This window comes from Chiroxiphia lanceolata, chromosome 7 (genome assembly GCF_009829145.1).
Source record: "Chiroxiphia lanceolata isolate bChiLan1 chromosome 7, bChiLan1.pri, whole genome shotgun sequence".
Taxonomy (NCBI): domain Eukaryota; kingdom Metazoa; phylum Chordata; class Aves; order Passeriformes; family Pipridae; genus Chiroxiphia; species Chiroxiphia lanceolata.
Window position 1 is genome coordinate 39,216,683 of NC_045643.1, and position 6,963 is coordinate 39,223,645.

The following is a 6,963-nucleotide window of genomic DNA, read 5'->3' on the forward strand; positions in this document are numbered from 1 at the left end:
TGTGTTTCAACAGGCCTGGAAGCATGTTCCATGTGTTTTCCAGGTGTGTTCCAGGTGCGCTAGGTATGTTCCAGGTACACATGTTCCTGCGTTCCAGGTGTGCTCTGGGTGTGTTCCAGGTGTATTCTCAGTTTGAGTTCATATTCACGTTCCAGGTGTGTTTGACCCTGCCTGGGAACACGTCCCTGGGATGTTCCAGGCACGTTCCAGGTGTTTAACCTGTTCCAGGACACCTCTATCTAAAGCAGAGCTGCAGAACCCGAGCGTTCAGACCCTCCACCCTTCAGTGTAAGTTCTGCCACCTGCAAGGGGCTCAGAGCTTGATTTCTTGTAGATAACAACAGAACATATTTACAGCTGCCAATGACAGCTGTTCAGTGTAAATATTATTCCAGCAGATTTTTTAATCAGATGGTGTAATGCCTGATAGTGTCATTTTTTCAAAAAATGGATGAATACAGTGAAAAAAATTACCATTTGAAAGGCAAAACTATTTTTGGCAGAATTCATAGTGAGCTAATTTTTTCTCATCAGCAAAATGATGCTACAAGACACACGAAACTTATTTCTTAGTTGTAAGAAACCAAATAATTAAGAATTACATACATGTTCACCTTTATGTTCAGGTGCAGAGGAGTCCCCCACACTCTGACCCGTATTTGTTCAGCACCATGGAAACCATTTCACTCCATTATCCAAACATTATTTACATAAAACCGAGGGGGAAAAGGTAAGAGAAAATAAAAGTGACACAGGCAGGAATAATGACAGCGATCGGATTCACGGTGGAGGAGTGGGCAGGGAACCAAGAGGGTTTAATGAGATTTACATTCACGGAGGGGAGCGGGTTTGAGGAGCTCGTTGCATCCAAATGGGATGAAGAGGCAAAGCTGAGCTTAGGTGGGGTGAGATTTCCTCCTTCCTGCACCAGCACTTGCACAACTGCTTTATCAGGGGGATAAATCTCAGTTAAACAGAGCAGGGGAAACTTGGCAGGAGAAACACAAGGGTACAACAGGTAAAGGAGCGGGAGAAACACAAGGGTACAAGAGGTAAAGGAGCAGGAGAAACACAAGAGTACAAGAGGTAAAGGAGGAGGAGAAACACAAGGGTACAAGAGGTAAAGGAGCAGGAGAAACACAAGGGTACAACAGAAAAAGGAGCAGAAACTCAGTGCCCACCCCGTGTTTGCAGCGGGCAATCAAACACCAGCCTAAGGAGGGACACACCTGGTGGGGAGAGAACATTCAGCTGCAGCCTGAGAGCAGCTGCCCAACAATCACGGGCTGGTTGAAATATTTTAAAGTCTGTGCTCTGAAAGTGCTCCTTGGCCTCCCCCAAACACTGCTGGCACCAAACACCCAACGGCAGAGCACCCCTCACATCTGTTCCCTTCACAACCTGCTGGGCTCCTCCAAATGTTATTCCCTCTCTAAAGGGAAAAAATATCCAGGACAACCAGAAAATCCAGAGAAACGTTAAGAAAAGCTGCATTTAGCACAAACACTTCCCTGTTTGTCCAGCTCCCAAAGTGGCTGAAGCCAAGAATTCTGCAAACAGAGGAAGGCAAAAACAAGCAAAGCAAGAACCTCCTCATCCAGTTTTTCTGCCTCGGGCTGAGTAAGATGCACCTGAGCTGTGGGTGCCAACCTCTCTCTGCCAGGGCAGCAGCTCCAGCCCTGCCACCAGCAGCCCTGTGGAGGGGCAGGACACCCACTTCCCAAACAATTCACGGCTTCCCAAACAATCCACAACGGAGGAGCATCGGAATACTGAGTGCTCAGTGTCACTTAATTAAAAGGATTTCAATTTAATGCCTTCTGCCCATTTAGAGCCAATTAATGCAAGGTGCTAAGTACTCTTAAATCATATTTCAGCCAAGATGAGCTGAGGCTGATCAACCGTTCAGAAGAACCTTCCCTGATTTCATTCTCAGCTGGGATTGTGAAGTGTTCTCCCAAGTGCCTTCTTTGGGATGGGAAGTCAGGGGGAAGCAGAAGAACCGAAGGCTTCCCCCATCACAGCCCCTGCAGAATGTGGCAGTGCAGCTGCTGCTGCCCCAGGACACAGGGAAGAAAACTTCATTGCTCTGGTTACAGTCAGTCAGGGGCTGATCTCACCCCTCATTCCAACTGAGCACACAATCCTCCCCTTCCTCTGTCCTGTTACTGTGACGTGTTTCAGGGCTCTGTGATGCTGAATGTGCTATTCCCATATGTCCTATTCCCATCTTACTCATGGCTGTGCAATAAGTAAACTGATTTTATGAGCACAGTGTGTGTATCACTGGGTGGTTTCCAATGATTTGGAAGGAAGGAGGCCACTGATACTTATCACTGGAAGTTAAAATTCACCAGCTGCTACACGACACTGGAAAGGAGACTAAAAATGTCACAAACTGATTATCACTGAATATACAGAAGCATAACAGGTTTTTTGAAGTCACAAAACTCGGTATTTTATGATGAAGAATCCTTTCTAATTCCAGAAGGATGCACAGAGTTTGAAGGACAGACCCGTTGCTGAAACACTCCTAAACCCAGTTTGTCTCCCTCCTTTAGGATGACTCCAGCTCTCATCTGGATTCCTCTGGGTAAGTCTCCCCAGGTGCCACTTCCCAGCTGATCTCTGATCTAGTTCAATATTTCCTTTGTGGCTGCTGCAGTATCATCTCCTGCCTTTTGAGCAGTTCTGACTTTGATCTCTTCTCTCCACAGCTTTTCTTTTCATGTGCCAGTTGATATGAGGAGTGTGTATCCCAACAGGAAAACACTCACTGTTCCTCACTGGTGTGTCTCTGGATGCATCCCATAATTGCAGATGTCCTAAATGACGGTAACTAGCCTGAGCTAAAAAAATATGGGCTTTCCAAACCATACTACTGTATGTAATAATTAATAACCATAAGACAAAGTTTAGCATAAAGCTGGCTGTTTGGATGGTTTGTGGTTTGGTTTTCAATTTTTTTTTTGAAGGAAATGTCTGATGTAATTGAAAAATAAAGTCCCTTCTCACTCTTACGTTGATGAGGAGCAAAACTGGTGTTTTCAGCAAGGCAGACTGTCTGATTTGTTTGCTTTTCAGGAGGAAAAAAGGCAAAATAAACACACGCAGAAGTCTCTGAAAAGGGGGTTTCATAGGCAAGACACCAGAACATGCACTTTGACTCTCCTCAAAAAGTAGTTGAGCAAAGGGTAACTGGTGTCTCCACTGAGAAGGGACCAATGGATCTGACCAAGCTCCTTCTCCACAGCCACAGCTCTGCCTGTTCCCAAGTCTCAGTGAACACTCCCAGAGCCCCTCTGAAAGTTCCAATCAATACACAAAATGAGCCTCACTTTGTAAACACTGTGATCACATCAATTGCTATTGTATTTGTAATTACGTTCATTTATCAAATGTGCTACCGGGGTGATCATAATAATCTCAACATATCCATAAAAACTATCTAACTAACATTATCCCGAGGTGTGCACACATCCCCCAGCCATGAATCATCTGTCCTGTGCCAGGAATTTACCACCAGAAGTTACAGGCAAGTATTTGTGAAAAAGGAATTTGTCTTGGAAATACTTAGAGACCTTATTCTCACAAAATATCATCTTCCCGTGCTCATTGAGCCTCCACGAAACAAAAATCCCAGGCAAAGCCTTTAAAACTCCTCCACCTGTGATACCAATGGGTAAATAAGAAAAAAAGAAACCAGGAGGTGGAGGGGGAATGGAGAGAAAGATTAAAAACTCTTAATTTCACCTTTATAAGAACGTATTTTTTTTCTGAAACACTGACAACCTGAAACCTTGTACAACTGACCAGGCAGAAAGTAGAGAACAGAAAGGAATGTTGGTAAGTCAGGTTACTGTATCATTCCCAGAGTTACAGGATAGCCAAAAAACATGGTATTTCTACTACTTTTTAAAACAGGAGTCTCCTACTCAAATTTTATCAAGGGTCAACAAAGGTATAGAAGATATTAATAAGAGACATTTTAGGTGCTAATTGCTAAAAATCCACTAAAGGAGGATTGGCAGTATAATCTCAGCTATAATGATTGATTTGTTAGTTAAATCTGTGTTTGGGATCAATTCCCCTGCAGGCACTGGGGTGCTGCAGCCTGGGGGCTGCACTGGGGCACTGAGCAAAGCTCTGGGCAATCCCTCAGTAACTGTGCCCCCTGAGCTCACAAACCAGCCCCACCCACGGCATCATTAACAAAACTGGCCTATTCAAGCACTGTCTTGTGGGATGTCCTGCAATATTAATTATGCCTGATACACAAAATGTGTTTAATTACAGCAAAGTGTGGACCTGGATGAATTGGCTACGCAGGTAAAAAATTACAGACGCCCTTCTCTCGGGTAGGAACAATTTAACATCAGCTCTGAAGGATGAGCTTTGTAACACAGAGCATGTTCTTAGTGGGAAACGAGCTCTGGACAACATTTTGAGGGAAGAAATTTTCCCAGTATCCAACCTAAGCCTCCCCTGACACAACTCGGGCTGTGTCCTCTGGTCCTGTCAACCTGCTTTTCTTGTCAGCAGGAGGATGTGAAAGTTCTTGGAAATGGTAAATACCTTCAAAAAGCCGAGGCCTGAGAAACGTCTACAAACATCTGCTTTGTTCAGCTACTTCTGTTCATTTCCAGCCACAAGACCAAGTTAAAAAGTGAACAGTTACTCATCTTTTGACCAATGTCCCAAGATTTTCACCATTCTGCCACCGCCAGCAGCTGACACTGAAAGTCTGTTTAGGGTATTTTTACTGCATCCACCCTGTGCAGCAAAAGGAGCTCAAAGGTTTGAGTTTAAACAATGCAGATTTCCCCACATGGAAAATTAAATTCCGGGGACATTTGGCTTATTTCTTGTTTTGAAAGGAAGTGAATCTCCACACAGTTTGCTGTGTTGGGAAACTTTTGGACAAAACTTTCAAAACAGAGGCCCTGGTCCTGTGTGGTTCTTTCTGTAAGGGTCAGATTTTTACACACACACCCCTTTGAAATATCTTTATGTGGCAAAATTCCAGTTTATTGCCTCTGCCTCGGTGGTGCACAGTGACCCAAACTGCAGCACTGACCACTGAGAGGATCAGGAGACCATGAACAAGGAATTGATTGGGACGATTCTGACCCCAAATCCTTGAAAGAAATGGCTCAGAGAGCTGGGTGGGCTCATCCTGTGAAGAGAAGGCTCCGGGGAGACCCAAGAGCCCTTTCCAGTTCCTAAAGGGGCTCCAAGAGAACTGGAGAGGGACTTGGGACAAAGACAAAGTGGGTTTTTGATTGTTGTTACTGTAGGAGTGCAGTTATGCTTTAAAAATATAGGCACCTTAAGTAGCCCCAAATATCAATTTTGACATATCATACAGAAAGCCATCTTCTGTTTTGATTAAATGAATTTTTCAAACATTCGAAGAACTAACCTTGCCTCTACTCTCACGTGTGTGTCTCTGTTGAAGTGGACAACATACAATTGCTCTACAGCTCCACTGCTGTATTCCTGAAACCAGAGAGATCAAAACAAACAACCTAATAGGACTCGCTTGGCTGCATCAGAGTTGTTTGTAAAAATGGCCTGTATATTACTGGTACATAAAAATCTGGCAGCTGGGCACCACATGTGATCCCAGAGCAGAGAGCAAAGGGAAGGGAGACACAGAATATCTCCTGTAATGGAGCATAATCACCACGCCACAGCACATTTCTGAATAAAATAACACAGCAACACTGTAGTGCATGCTTAGAAATACCCCCAGCTTCAGATTTACAAAGTGAAAAGGGTTTCTCAGCAGCTCGTGCCTGTGCACTTGTACCAAACCATTTCCTGAGCCACAGCCACCCGTGTGTCACACTCAGGGACACAAGAACAGACACAAACACAGTCGCAACAGGCAGGGTCATGATCAGTGTTGAGAGTCATGGAATCCCAGACTGGTTTGGGTGCAAAGGGACCTTAAAGCTCATCCCATTCCACCCCTGCCACGGGCAGGGACAGCTTCCACCAGCCCAGGTTGCTCCAAACCCCATCCAACCTGGCCTTGGACACTTCCAGGGATCCAGGGGCAGCCACAGCTTCTCTGCCCAACCTGGGCCAGGGCTTCACCACCCTCCCAGCCAGGAATTCCTTCCCAATATCCCATCTCTCCCTGCCCTCTGGCACTGGGAAGCCATTCCCTGTGTCCTGTCCCTCCATACCTTGTCCCCAGTCCCTCTCCAACTCTCCTGGAGCCCCTTTAGGCCCTGCAAGAGGTTCTCAGGTCTCCCTGGAGCCTTCTCTTCTCCAGGGGAACCCCCCCCAGCTCTCCCAGCCTGGCTCCAGAGCAGAGGGGCTCCAGCCCTTGGAATATCTCTGGAGCCTCCTCTGGACTCTCTCCAGCAGCTCCATGTCCTTATGCCCCAGGAATGCCATGGATAAGGTCACCCACTCTTCCCTGCTGCCCATTCCCAGTGAACCCAGCAGCCCCCCTGTGCAGGGGCAGCTTAGGGAGGACCATCCTCCTTCCTGCTCTGTCCAGGTGGTCACAAGGATCTGACTGCCCAGGCAGTGACCCACCCCCAGCCCAGCACCCCCACCCGGGCCAGCACCCATGGGGGAACCCCCAAAAAACTGATGTGGTTACAAACTTCCCATCTGCAGTGCAGGGCGGGACCCCCTGGGCACGGGGGGGCTCAGCCCAGCTGGCCCTGAACAGAGATCAGGGCCAAAACCTGTAGTTGGTGAGATTTGGGGATTTTAATTTCCATTGCCATTTATAACTCAAGAAAAAGAAGTTTCTCCCAGTGCCGCCGGGCAGAGCTGCCCCATCCTGCATCAGAGGCTTTTGGGGAGCTGGAGCTGTACCCGGGAGGCTCCTGTAGGGAATGAAAGAGGCGGATCCCTCGGGATGGGAGAAGGGCAGCCCCGCCGGTGCCCGGGCCGGGCCCGCTGCCGGGAGAGGGCGGCAGAGAACGGCCGGGAGCGCAT